General features: G+C 41.2%; 1 pseudogene; it reads left to right on the plus strand.

Annotated features, from left to right (window-relative positions):
* Positions 1-4,625: 4,625 nt before the first annotated feature.
* Positions 4,626-8,263, plus strand: LOC115850469 (UDP-N-acetylglucosamine--peptide N-acetylglucosaminyltransferase 110 kDa subunit pseudogene; annotated as a pseudogene).
* Positions 8,264-14,182: the final 5,919 nt, after the last annotated feature.

A 14,182-nucleotide genomic window follows, 5' to 3' on the forward strand; every position in this document is an offset into this window, starting at 1 on the left:
TTGTCTCCATAGTGCTGCCCAATTTTCACCAGTACAGTACTTAAGTGAATTTTGCTCTGGTTGGTGGGATATATAAGATGTAAATGAATTGTTTGTATATGTTTTCGAATTCTTCAGAAGGGCCTGGCCATGGAAATGCATTGAATATTACTTAAATAACTAAAGTAACTTCCTGAGAATTATTATTCTATTCTGGTTAGGATACTATCTGCTCTGGTTTGTTAAAATTTCCCTTTAGAGTGGTTTTAATTTTGTTTCTGATAGGGTCCTAGGATTTATTGCCACGCCCATCCTGCATCTGTTTTTCTTTGAATTACTCTCCTTGCAGTTTCTGATTCATACAGGGCCTTACAGGTTAGTGACAACCTGGCCATCACAACGCTGGGAAGGAGAGGCCTGCTTTTCAGAGGTGTTGATGTTTTCCGTACCTGAAGGTTTTCAAGAGATATCAATCTTCCTCACCACCGCCCTTGGCCCTCTTAATGGACTAAGCAGTTCCTCATGAAATTTCTGTAGGATATCTGTACCAACTTCTCAATATTGTTCCATCCTGAGTCTATAATTTCCTGGCCTCAAGGTAATGTTAGATTTCTAGCTCCAGCCCCTATTTACATAAGGCCTATACTAAGGAACGGAACCCACAGACATCAGTCCGCTCTTCTTTCTCTGGATTTAATTTCTCTATTACTTTCTGAAACATGCAGGTGTTCCTTTCTTTCTTTTAATCTCAGCTATGTGCTTTTAACTTTTTCAAAATTGACCCAGAATGTACATGCGTCTCCAGTAAGAGTACATTAAATTGAGCTTAGTCTGCTATTCTACTGGCATATTTGAGATCCAGATAATTTGCTAGTTAACTGGATTCAATGACCTGTATATTTCAGGCATCTAAAACTCACCATGTTCCAAATTTCCCTCCTTATAGTTAGTAATTTTCTTGGGAATCTGGATGAGATTAAATGGAATAAAGTTAGTGAGTGGCCCAGGAATGCCTGAAAGTTTGTTTGTCAGAGTGGCCAGGGAAAGTTAAGCAAGGAAGAAAAGCAAATGCAAAACAGAATCCCATTATTATGGCTGAGTTTACTCCCAGGATTCCATGCAGAGCTCTCTGTAGAGCTGGGTTGGGTTATAACTTATGCCAGAGCTCTACGTGGGGCTGACACCATCTCATGCCAAGCTCTCAGTTCTGGGCTCACGTCATCTCTGGTCCACTCTGTGGAGTGGAAACTTTGGAGGAATGGCCAATGTGTTCCGCGGCGTAGGAAGAGGGAACTTGTGAATGTGACTTTCTAAATTGTGGAGGAACTAACCACTGTAAATGTGCCTTGAACTATGTTGTTTAATTTGACCAGTGAGATCAGTGACATTCCCCTTGAATGAAATGCTGCTACGTATATGAGCAGAAAAACAAAACTGGTATAAGGAATAGATAGCTAGTGGGAAGCAGCCTCATAGCACAGGGAGATGCGCTCGGTGCGTGACCACCTAGAGGGGTGGGATAGGGAGGGTGGGAGGGAGGGAGATGCAAGAGGGAGGAGATATGGGGACATATGTATAACTGATTTACTTTGTTATAAAGCAGAAACTAACACACCATTGTAAAGCAATTATACTCCAATAAAGATGTTAAAAAAAAAACTGGTATAAGGAGATGGAGAGACTGGGAGTCTTATTTTCCCACCAATTAACTTTGCCTCTGACCATGACCTTCCCTTTGAGTCTCCTAGACCTTGGGGATGATCGCAACCCCTTGGGTTGGGTGACGGCAACCCCATCTTCACTAGAACCTCTATAGTTAACTTTGATTTTTCCCACTCCGTCTATCCATCCCATGTATGCAGTCAGACATTTGATCTTGGACTTTTCCTGACAAAATATGCTTGAATATAACCATTTCTTTTCACTCCCACTGCTACTGCTATTGTCACTGCCTTAACTAGGGCTTTATCTTTAAGTTCTTTATATAAATATATAAATATCTATATATAAATATAATATACAAATAAATAAAATATAATATTAATTCTGATGATTTTAAAATCTTTTCTTGATAAAGACTTTTCCTGATAAACATACACAATATCTTATATAAATATTTTTGTATTATCTGTTCTTTTCTTAGAATTTTAGTCATATGATTCTATCCCTTGGTTTGTCTAGAACTTTTTGATTGAATGCTGGCTATTTTATTTGGCTTTTTTTGTTTTTCTCAGTGGAAACGTTGTTTTGCTTCAAAATATTTTATTCTACCTGGAAGTAGCAAATCTTCAAATTACAATTTTTTAAATGCTTTCAAATATCAATACTATAGGTGTCACAAAATCTAGAAAAATGACATTTAAAAATGAACTACTGCCAGATGTGTCTCTATAAAACTTTTCCCCCACTCTTTTAGCTATATATTCTTTAACTGCCTCCTCATACGACAGTTTATGTATTTTTGAAATCAAATTTTAAGAAATAAACTTTGTAGTTTATAGACATAGATTTCTTGTACCATGGTTGATTAGAATTTGCTTCTAGTTATTAATAGTTTAGAAAAGTTTATTTCAGCTTCACAATTTATTATTGATAATGTCACATTAATTTTCATTGTTAACTTTGAGAAAACCTCTATGGATTACTTCCTCATAAGTATTTACTATTATAAATGCATTACTGATTTCAGTACTGCTATAGGTTTGTGCATTACAGGAATTCTGATAAGATACTCATTCACACCATTCCATTACACACATTGTTGATGGAGTATATTTATTTATTTATTTATTTATTTTTGGCTGTGTTGGGTCTTTGTTGCTGTGCGCAGGCTTTCTCTACTTGCAGGGAGTGGGGGCTACTCTTTGTTGCGGTGCACAGGCTTCTCATTGCGGTGGCTTCTCTTGTTGCAGAGCACGAGCGCTAGGCACGCAGGCTTCAGTAGTTGTGGCTCGCAGGCTCAGTAGTCGTGGCTCACGGGCTCTAGAGCGCAGGCTCCGTAGTTGTGGCACACCGGCTTAGTTGCTCCGTGGCATGTGGGATCTTCCCGGACCAGGGCTCGAACCCTTGTCCCCTGCATTGGCAGGTGGCTTCTTAACCACTGTGCCATCAGGGAAGCCCCTGGAGTATATTCTTGACAGAAGAAAATTTCCGTTTTGACTAAGCATTGATGAGAACTGAATCTTTGACTTATCTTTCACATGCCTGATGATTGAAATAATTTTCCACAGAATAGCTTCTGGTTTTGTACTTTTCAGTTCTTTTTTTCTTCTTCAAACGCACATGCTTTGAGAGCTGTGAAGTGCAAGACATGGCTATATTGTAAGGTGGTTTTTGTCCTTATGCTTCTGTGTCTTGTGCTAGTTAAGTCAGTAGAATAGTCAGTATGAGTACTGGAAGTTATTCCTGTAATGGGATAGTATATAGTCAATTACATATGGTGATGTCTGAAAATCACATAATAGCCTCACTTAAAACATCTCCTTAGGGCTTCCCTGGTGACGCAGTGGTTGAAAGTCCACCTGCCGATGCAGGGGACATGGGTTCGTGCCCCGGTCCGGGAAGATCCCACATGCCGCGGAGCGGCTAGGCCCGTGAGCCATGGCCGCTGAACCTGTACGTCCAGAGCCTGTGCTCCGCAACGGGAGAGGCCACGACAGTGAGAGGTCCACGTACCACAGAACAAAAGAAAATCTCCTTAGCCAGATTTCAAAAAAGCCTGTGGCCATTCCAATATGATCCAACATAGCAGAATGTGATAGAAGGAAAATTGGCAAAGAAAGAGACTCTGGTCTTACCTGATGGAAGTTAAAATATCTCACTTTTGACAATTTTGCAAAAACTTATAATTACATGAATTAATTTCTAGGGTTCTTCATAAGACCTCAAAAGGAACCCATAGAGTTTTGGAACAACAATAGAAGCTGCTGTGATGAGAAGCCCAGGTACCGCAACAAAGAGTAGCCCCCGCTCGCCGCAACTGGAGAAAGTCTGCACGCAGCATTGAAGACCCAACGCAGCCAAAATAAAAATAAATAAATAAAAATAAATAAATTTATTTTTAAAAAAGTAATACTCAGGTTTGAGGCATGAGAAATATGATGAGGAGAAATTAGCTAATCCTTTCAGAACTTTCAAAATATCAAACTCAGTCTCTAAGATTTTAGCATTATATACAACATCGGTTACTTACTAATGGTTTGGGAAGGCCAATTTAAAATTTTCTGATCTTACTGTATTGAAATTCACGGCCCTAATGTTTTCCACATTGACTCTATGAATGATGAAGTAAAGTCAATCATGTATTTCCTTTCCGACTGGGCAGAAAACAAAATTTTGAAAAGTGTTTGGACTACTGACTTTTGATTTCTTCTAAGGCAAGTGTATAGGTAATTTTTATTCCCTGATTAGGAGAAAAATGGTGGAAGAGGGCAGGGTTAAGAATGAAGATTTCAAGAGCGTGTGAGTTAGACGACCAACCAGAGTTCCTAAGGTTCGGTGCCTGTAACTGTCGCCGCCGCTTAAGCCTGCCAAAGCAGTGGTACGGCTGCTGCCCTCGTATTTGCTACCTCTGGAAACATTCTTGCCAGTAGTGGTGGCAGCGGGACTCAATTACCCCCTTTTCTCACTCTCTGCAGACCCTCCAGATGGCGTCTTCTGTGGGCAACGTGGCCGACAGCACAGAACCAACGAAACGTATGCTTTCCTTCCAAGGGTTAGCTGAGTTGGCACATCGAGAATATCAGACAGGAGATTTTGAGGCAGCTGAGAGACACTGCATGCAGCTGTGGAGACAAGAGCCAGACAATACTGGAGTACTTTTATTACTTTCATCTCTACACTTCCAGTGTCGAAGGCTGGACAGATCTGCCCACTTTAGTACTCTGGCAATTAAACAGAACCCTCTTCTGGCAGAAGCCTATTCGAATTTGGGGAATGTGTACAAGGAAAGAGGGCAGTTGCAGGAAGCAATTGAGCATTACCGGCATGCATTGCATCTCAAACCAGATTTCATCGATGGTTATATTAACCTGGCAGCCGCTTTGGTAGCAGCAGGCGACATGGAAGGGGCAGTACAAGCTTACGTCTCTGCTCTTCAGTGCAATCCTGATTTGTACTGTGTTCGCAGTGACCTGGGGAACCTGCTCAGAGCCCTGGGTCGCTTGGAAGGAGCCAAGGCGTGTTATTTGAAAGCAATGGAGACGCAACCGAACTTTGCAGTAGCTTGGAGTAATCGTGGCTGTGTTTTCAATGCACAAGGGGAGATTTGGCTTGCAATTCATCACTTTGAAAAGGCTGTCACCCTTGACCCCAATTTTCTGGATGCTTATATCAATTTAGGAAATGTCTTGCAAGAGGCACGGATTTTTGACAGAGCTGTGGCAGCTTACCTTTGTGCCCTAAGCTTGAGCCCAAATCATGCTGTGGTACATGCCAACCTGGCTTGTGTATACTATGAGCAAGGCCTGATCGATCTGGCAATAGACACCTACAGGCGAGCTATTGAATTGCAACCACATTTCCCTGATGCTTACTGCAACCTAGCCAAAGCTCTGGAAGAGAAGGGCAGTGTTGCCGAAGCAGAAGATTGTTATAATACAGCTCTGCGGCTGTGTCCCACCCATGCAGACTCTGAATAACCTAGCCAATATCAAAGGAGACCAGGGGAACATTGAAGAGGCAGTTCTCTTGTATTGTAAAGCATTAGAAGTCTTCCCAGAGTTTGCTGTTGCCCATTCAAATTTAGCAAGTGTATTGCAGCAGCAGGGAAAACTGCAGGAAGCTCTGATGCATTATAAGGAGGCTGTTCGAATCAGTCCTACCTTTGCTGATGCCTACTGTAACATGGGAAACACTCTAAAGGAGATGCAGGATGTTCAGGGAGCCTTGCAGTGTTATACTCGTGCCATTCAGATTAACCCTGCCCTTGCGGATGCCCACAGCAATCTGGCTTCCATTCACAAGTATTCAGGGAATATTCCAGAAGCAATTGCTTCTTATCGCACTGCTCTGAAGCTTGAACCTGATTTTCCTGACGCTTATTGTGATTTGGCTCATTGCCTGCAGTTTGTCTGTGATTGGACAGACTATGATGAGCGAATGAAGAAGTTGGTCAGCATTGTGGCTGACCAGCTGGAGAAGAATAGGTTGCCTTCTGTGCAGCCTCATCATAGTATGCTCTATCCTCTTTCTCATGGCTTCAGGAAGGCTATTGCTGAGAGCCACGGGAACCTCTGCTTGGATGAGATCAGTGTCCTTCACAAACCACCGTATGAACATCCAAAAGACTTGAAGCTCAGTGATGGTCGACTGCGTGTAGGATACGTGAGTTCTGACTTTGGGAATCATCCTACTTCTCATCTTATGCAGTCTATTCCAGGCATGCACAATCCTGATAAATTTGAGGTATTCTGTTATGACCTGAGCCCAGATGATGGCACAAACTTCCGAGCGAAGGTGATGGCAGAAGCCCATCATTTCATTGATCTTTCTCAGATTCCATGCAATGGGAAAGCAGCTGATCGCATCCATCAAGATGGTATACACATCCTTGTAAATATGAATGGTTATACCAGGGGTGCTCGAAATGAACTCTTTGCTCTCAGGCCAGCTCCTATTCAGGCAATGTGGCTGGGCTACCCTGGGACCAGTGGCGTGCTTTTCATGGATTATATCATCACTGATCAGGAAACTTCACCTGCTGAAGTTGCTGAGCAGTATTCTGAGAAACTGGCTTATATGCCCCATACTTTCTTTATTGGTGATCATGCTAATATGTTCCCTCACCTGAAGAAGAAAGCAGTCATCGATTTTCAGTCCAATGGGCACATTTATGACAATCGGATTGTGCTGAATGGCATCGACCTCAAAGCATTTCTTGATAGTCTCCCAGATGTGCAGATTGTCAAGATGAAATGTCCTGATGGAGGAGACAACGCAGACAGCAGTAATACAGCTCTTAATATGCCTGTCATTCCTATGAATACTATTGCAGAGGCAGTTATTGAAATGATTAACAGAGGACAAATTCAGATAACAATTAATGGATTCAGTCTTAGCAATGGACTGGCAACTACCCAGATCAACATTAAGGCTGCCACTGGAGAGGAGGTTCCCCGTACCATTATTGTAACCACACGTTCTCAGTACGGGTTACCGGAAGATGCCATTGTGTACTGTAACTTTAATCAGTTATATAACATTGACCCATCTACTTTGCAGATGTGGGCAAATATTCTGAAGCGTGTTCCCAATAGTGTACTGTGGCTGTTGCGTTTTCCAGCAGTAGGAGAACCTAATATTCAACAGTATGCACAAAAGATGGGCCTTCCCCAGAAGCGTATCATTTTTTCACCTGTTGCTCCTAAGGAGGAACATGTTTGGAGAGGCCAGCTGGCTGATGTCTGCTTGGACACTCCACTCTGTAATGGACACACCACAGGGATGGATGTCCTTTGGTCAGGGACACCCGTGGTGACTATGCCAGGAGAGACTCTTGCTTCCCGAGTTGCAGCTTCCCAGCTCACTTGTTTAGGCTGTCTTGAGCTTATTGCTCAAAATAGACAAGAATATGAAGACATAGCTGTGAAACTGGGAACTGATCTAGAATACCTGAAGAAACTTCGTGGCAAAGTCTGGAAGCAGAGAACATCTAGCCCTCTGTTCAACACCAAACAGTACACAATGGACCTAGAGCAGCTCTATCTACAGATGTGGGAGCATTACGCAGCTGGCAACAAACCTGATCACATGATTAAGCCTGTTGAAGTCACTGAGTCGGCCTAAATAATGACTGTGTGCACAGGAGAATTACCCTGTACCTGAGCCTCAACCTTCTGGGGGAAAGGGAACTACTTTTTCCTTATCTGTACAATACCATGCTGCAGATGGGTGACAGACAATGATAAGAAATAGCACAGCCAGACTTGCTTCCTGCATGATCACGATAGGGAGAGACACAAGAGATGGGAAACTGCTGTTCCACAAGGAGTCTCCATAGAATTTTGCAGCAGCCAGATGTCTGGAAGGTCTGGAAGGTAAGTCTGGAAGGTCTGATCTCCCTTGGTCTTCCATGGGATGGATGGTTAGTGTGGAAGGGAGATAGAGATTGCCCAGCCGTTTTGTGATTATCATGGATTGATTGAGTCTTCTGAATTAATATTTTTCTTTATATTTTGGGTATTGGAGCTTTTAAAAATGTTTGGTTTCAGGTATTTTTATTCATGTGAAGTGTATATGATTCTCTTGAGATAAGGTTTTAAGCTGAAATATTCCTTGTTTTAGTTTCTGAACTCTACAGATAAATGGGGACTTTGCTGGTGTAGTCTTTTTATAAACCACTTGAGCCTATGTCAGTCATTTTAGTTTCTGACATAATGTTTGGAACTATCAGTGCTTTGTTGGTTTATAGATGATGGCTTAAATTCTTTTCCTGGTCCGTTTCCTTCTTCCCTTCCCCCCACTTTAAAAATTCTCCTGTAACTTGGCTAACAAAAAACCAAGTCTGATTCAAAACCTCCCAGAGCGTTTCTCTTAAACGCATCATCTGGTGCCAAATGAAGATTCTTAGGAGTGATTATTAATTCTGAAGGGCACAGTTGTGGTACTGTCACTGATGATAACGATAATGGATTTTTGGCCTAGAGTTGTGACCTATTTCACCAGTGTTTTACCGTTGACTGCCCCTCTATGCTGCTTCCAAAAGTGATAGTGTGTGTTAAGATTTTTACATTCACTTCTAAAGTTTGTTTTTTTTTTTTAGTGAGTCCTGTTCTTCCTTTTTCTTTCAGCAGAAATGAAATCCCAGGTAAGTATAAGTATTCAAATATTTGATCAGTAAGTCACAGTTATCTCCAGTACATTAAATAACTTTCATCAAAAAACATGTTATAGGTAAAAAGCTCTGAAGGACCAGCTATGTATATGATAATTATGTTTCAGACTTTCTACGGTATTATATATAATAACGTGTCTTCTGGACGTGGTCTTGAAGTCTTTATGGATCCAGCCTCAGTAGTAGTGAACTGCACTGCTACTTGCTTTGGAGTACAAATTAGACTTTAGCCCTCCTGGAGGTTGAGTTTTTGGTATTGAAAACCATAGGAATGAAATTATTGTATTTCAACAAAGGATCGAGGGCTTGAGGCTTAAACAAGGCAACATATGTGTGGGAAGCAGTCAGCCTTGAGAGCAGGTAAGGACATGCCAGGCATGCGGCCGCTGCTCGAAGGGACTGTCCCTACTTGTTCCCCTCCTTGTTCCATTCCATGGGAGATAAATCACCAGGGCCCAGAGATCAGAAAGAATGTAAAATGAGACAAGCAAAGCTGTCTCCCCCCTGCACATGCAGGTTATTCTTGATGCTTCTGGGTTTATGAGTTTCCTCCCAGGGAAGTTAACCTTGAGCCGAGACAGTCTGTAGATAATGTAAACCACCATCTGGCAGCCTTCCTTTTTCTAGTCTAGATAATCTGCAACTGTAGCATAATAAAATTTGCCTTGCAACCATCAGTTGTCTTGGTCCTTCTGACCCCATCCGTCGGCGCTACTTCAGTTCCTTACCCCTTCCCTTCTGACCCTGGGCGGTGAAATCCTCTTTCTCCGGCTGGTCCGCGGCAAGTGGCACTGGAACAGGGACCTGAAGCGTGAAGGCAATTAAAAGAAAAAGAAAGTGCAGGTAAGAGAACCCTTATGCAAAATATGTGTGGCCACCAGTAAAAGTGAAACTAATAGAGGCATGAGGCAATAGTCAGAAGTAAAATAAGATGGGGCAAGAGGGCTCAAAGGAGTGTGAATTATTTGCTCAAGTTTTACTTTCGATGCTTAAAGCTCGGGGTAATAAAGTTTCTACCTCACGGTTGACTGAATTTTTACAGCATATCCATGTGTATCTCCCTGGTTTCCTGATGGCGGCTCTGTTGACGTAGAAATCTGGCAGAAAGCTGGAGAAGATTTAAAAAATTATTATGAGTCTCGAGGGCCTACTCATACTCCTGTTGTTACATATAGTTTGTGGAATCTGATAAAAATATGTTTAGATGCTTCTCATGATAGTGTTGATTTGAATGTAAAGTCAGAAAAACATAAGCCTCTGACAGAAGGAGAGACTGTATTATCAGCTACTGTGTCGCCGCTTCCTAAACCGAAAGAGCTAATTAATTTAAATAGTTTAGATGAAGAGGAACATTTTGACTTAATAGATGTGGCTTGTAAACATAAAAGAGAGAACTATCCTGAGGATGATTTTCTAATGGCTGTGATAGATAAGTCAGTGAAAAAGCTGCAGGTTAATAAGGACTGTCTTCCTCAAAAATCTACATCTGTAAAAATGCTCAGTCCCTTGCAGCGCGCTGTACAAGGAGCAATAAAACGAGAAGATCCTATTTTCTGTTGTCCCGTCATAGAAAGACCTGGTCCTAATAATCCTCAACAAGCTACTAGGGAGCATCAGGCTCTCCCTTTGAAAGTTTTGAAAGATTGAAAATCTGCCTGTGCTCAATATGGGCCCACTGCTCCTTTTACTGCTGCTATGGTTGACAGGAGAAGCTCTTCCCCCCGCTGATTGGAAGTCTATTGCACGAGCTTGTTTAAATGGTGGAGATTATTTAATATGGAAGTTTGATTTTTATGAACGAGCTGCTGAACAAGCAGAAAAGAATGCTGCCCATAATATTCCAGTTGATTATCATATGCTGATTGGGGAAGGACAGTATCTTTCTTTACAAGATCAATTAACTTATCCCTTCGTTGCTTATCCTCAAATAAATCATTTGGCATTACAAGCCTGGAGGAAATGTCCTTCTACACACAAAACTGAGGATCTTTCAACAATTAGACAGGGACCTGATGAAGCATATGCTGATTTTGTAGATAGGTTGTCACAGGCGGTGGGGAGACTCATTGTGGACGGACTCACTGGTACAATTGTAGTTAAGCAGCTTGCTTTTGAGAATGCTAATAATGCATGTCAGGCTGCGATTCGACCTTGGAGAAAACGGGGAACATTGGAGGATTATATTCGCGTTTGTGCAGACATTGGGCCTACTTATATACAGGGTGCTGCTGTGGCTGCAGCATTAACTAAAGTGGGGTTCAAAAACAATCAAAAGAAAACAAAGACTTGTTTTAAATGCGGAAAGGCAGGTCATTTTGCTAGAGAATGTAGATCTTTTAATTCTAACCCTAGTCCTTCCTTCCCTACTCAGAAACCTCCAGATGGTCAGAAAATCCCTGGTTTATGCCCTAAATGCAATAGGGGAAAACATTGGGCACAAGACTGTTGCTCAGTGGCCCACAGGGATGGGCCACCACTGTCGGGAAACTCCTCCCGGGGCCTTCCCCGGCCCCAACAAATAATAAGGGCAATGTCTGTGTATCCTCCTCAAATTATCAATCAGACATTAACCAAAAACAGAAACATACAATATCCTCGCTCTCCAGAGCAACACCAGGAAGCGCAGGACTGGAGCTCAGCACCTCCGCCCGATATGTATTAACTCCTGAAATGGGTCCTCAGGCCCTCTCTACGGGCATCTGTGGACCTTTACCCAAGGGTTTGATGGGACTATTATTGGGAAGAAGTAGTGTCACCATGAAAGGTTTAACTATTATGCCAGGAGTCACAGATTCTGACTACGAAGGAGAAATAAAAGTCATGGCACAAACTATTAAAAATATAATAACTATTTCTCCTGGTGATAAAATTGCACAATTGCTACTTTTGCCCTTTGAACCTCATGGACAAATTTTACAACATCAAAAGAGAGAAACAAAGGCTTTTGGATCGTCTAATGCTGCCTACTGGATTCAGAAGATAGGGAAAGAACGTCCAGAAATGAAATGAACCATTAACGGAAAGGTTTTTTCAGGTTTGTGAGACACTGGAGCTGATGTCTCTGTTATGACGCAGATACACTGGCCTAAACGTTGGCCCATTAGTCCTACTATTACAGAACTTCACGGAATAGGACAAAGTTCTTCTCCTATGCAAAGTAGTCAGTTTTTACTATGGCAAGATAGTGAGGGCCATTCAGGATACTTCCAGCCTTATGTTTTGCCTGGGCTGCCTTTAAACCTCTGGGGCCGAGATATATTAAAAGAAATGGGAGTATTACTTTATAGTCCAAACTCTCAAGTCTCTAATATGATGTTGGATCAAGGATTTCTTCCCACAAAAGGGCTGGGAACAAATCAACAAGGAACTGTCTCTCCTATTGATGTGAAAATAAAAAATGATAGACAAGGTTTGGGTTTTTCTTACGGGCCTTGGATTCTCCTCCACTCACTGCTGATCCAATTACTTGGCTGACTGATGACCCTGTATGGGTGGACCAATGGCCCCTCACAAAGGAGAAATGAGAAGCTGCAGAACAATTAGTACTGGAACAATTAGGGCATTTAGAAATTTCCAGTAGTCCTTGGATACTCCTATTTTTATTATCAAGAAAAAATCTGGAAAATATAGGTTATTACAGGATCTAAGAGCTGTTAATAAAACTATGCTAATAATGGGAGCTCTTCAACCAGGCCTACCCTCTCCAACAGCCATACCACACAATTATCATCTTTAAGTTATAGATCTAAAAGATTGTTTTTTCACTATTCCTTTGTTTCCTGAAGATAGAAAACATTTTGCTTTTAGCTTGCCTGCCTTAAATTTTAAGGAAGCCATGAGGAGATTTCAATGGAAAGTATTGCCTCAGGGCATGGCAAGTAGTCCTACATTATGCCAAAAATATGTGGCTCAGGCCTTGACTCCTGTGAGAAAAAGGTTTCCATCGTTATATCTCATACATTATATGGATGATATACTTTTAGCCACTGATAATATTTCTTTATTAGAGACTGCTTTTCAATTTTTACAACAGTCCTTACAATCATTTGGCTTGGTCATTGCCTCAAAAAAAATTCAAAGACAATCTCCATTTTTATATTTGGGAAAATATATTGATAACACTACTATTAGGCCTCAAAAACTGCAAATTCGAGTTGATAATTTAAAAACATTAAATGCTTTTCAAAAATTACTTGGAGATATTAATTGGCTAAGGCCTTCCTTAAAACTTACTACTGCTCAATTACAGCCTTTGTTTGATATTCTTAAAGGTGACTCAGATCCTTCTTCTTCACGCTCTATGACTCCAGAAGGATTTCAAGCTTTACAAATAGTCAATAGATCTATCAGTTCTACACAGTTAACTAGAATTCATACTCACCTTCCAATTTTCTTAATAATTTGTCCAACTCCTCATGTGCCTACTGCCGTCTTATGGCAAACTGTTGGAATTATTGAATAGATTCATATGAAAACTACACCCTCTAAAGTTATTAACCCTTATTATGAACTTACTAGTAATTTAATAATGCAAGGTAGAACTAGATGCTTACAACCTATAAGTATAGAACCTTCTCAAATTATTATCCCTTATTCAGTTAGTCAACAAAATTGGCTTTTTCAACATAGTAATGAATGGGGTCTTGCTCTTGCAGGATTTTCAGGTACCTTGGAATGCCATTACCCTGCTGATAAATTGATCCAATTCAGCAAACTTAACTCATATCTTTCCTTCTATAATTAGGCAACAGCCTGTTCCTCATGTACCTTTGGTTTTTACGGATGGTTCTTCTTCAGGAGTGGCTGCTGTAATCATTGACGACGGAACAAACCTAATTAAAGAAACTTCCTTGACTTCAGGAAGGAAGTTGAACTGTATGTTGAACTGTATGCTGTCATTATGTCTTTTAAACATTTGCCTTCTATATCTTTTAATTTGTTTTCTGATAGTAAATATCTTATTAGCTTGTGATTTCTTCTGGAGACTGCGACCATAGGACATACTAATGACCCTGAATTATCATCCTCTTTTCGTTTGCTTCAACAGCTTATTCATTCCCATGATGGTCCTGTTGCAGGTCTGTATATCCGTGCTCATTCTAACTTGCCTGGTCCATTGACTAAACTTAATGCGACTGCAGATGTTTTAACTCGATCTAAACGTGATCTTTATCCTGTACATTTTCCTCCCAAGAATAGAGTTGAAGTTACTCCTCCTCCTCAATCTCTTTTCCCTAAAGAGGACATGTCCCAATTTACCATACTCCTCCTTTCCGTTCCTCATGCTGTCAAGAATGGCTAATGTACTGCATTCATTATCTTCATACTCTTGATACTCATGGTCCATGTCCTGGACACCCTCATATTATG

This window comes from Globicephala melas, chromosome 3, assembly GCF_963455315.2.
Source record: "Globicephala melas chromosome 3, mGloMel1.2, whole genome shotgun sequence".
NCBI lineage: Eukaryota > Metazoa > Chordata > Mammalia > Artiodactyla > Delphinidae > Globicephala > Globicephala melas.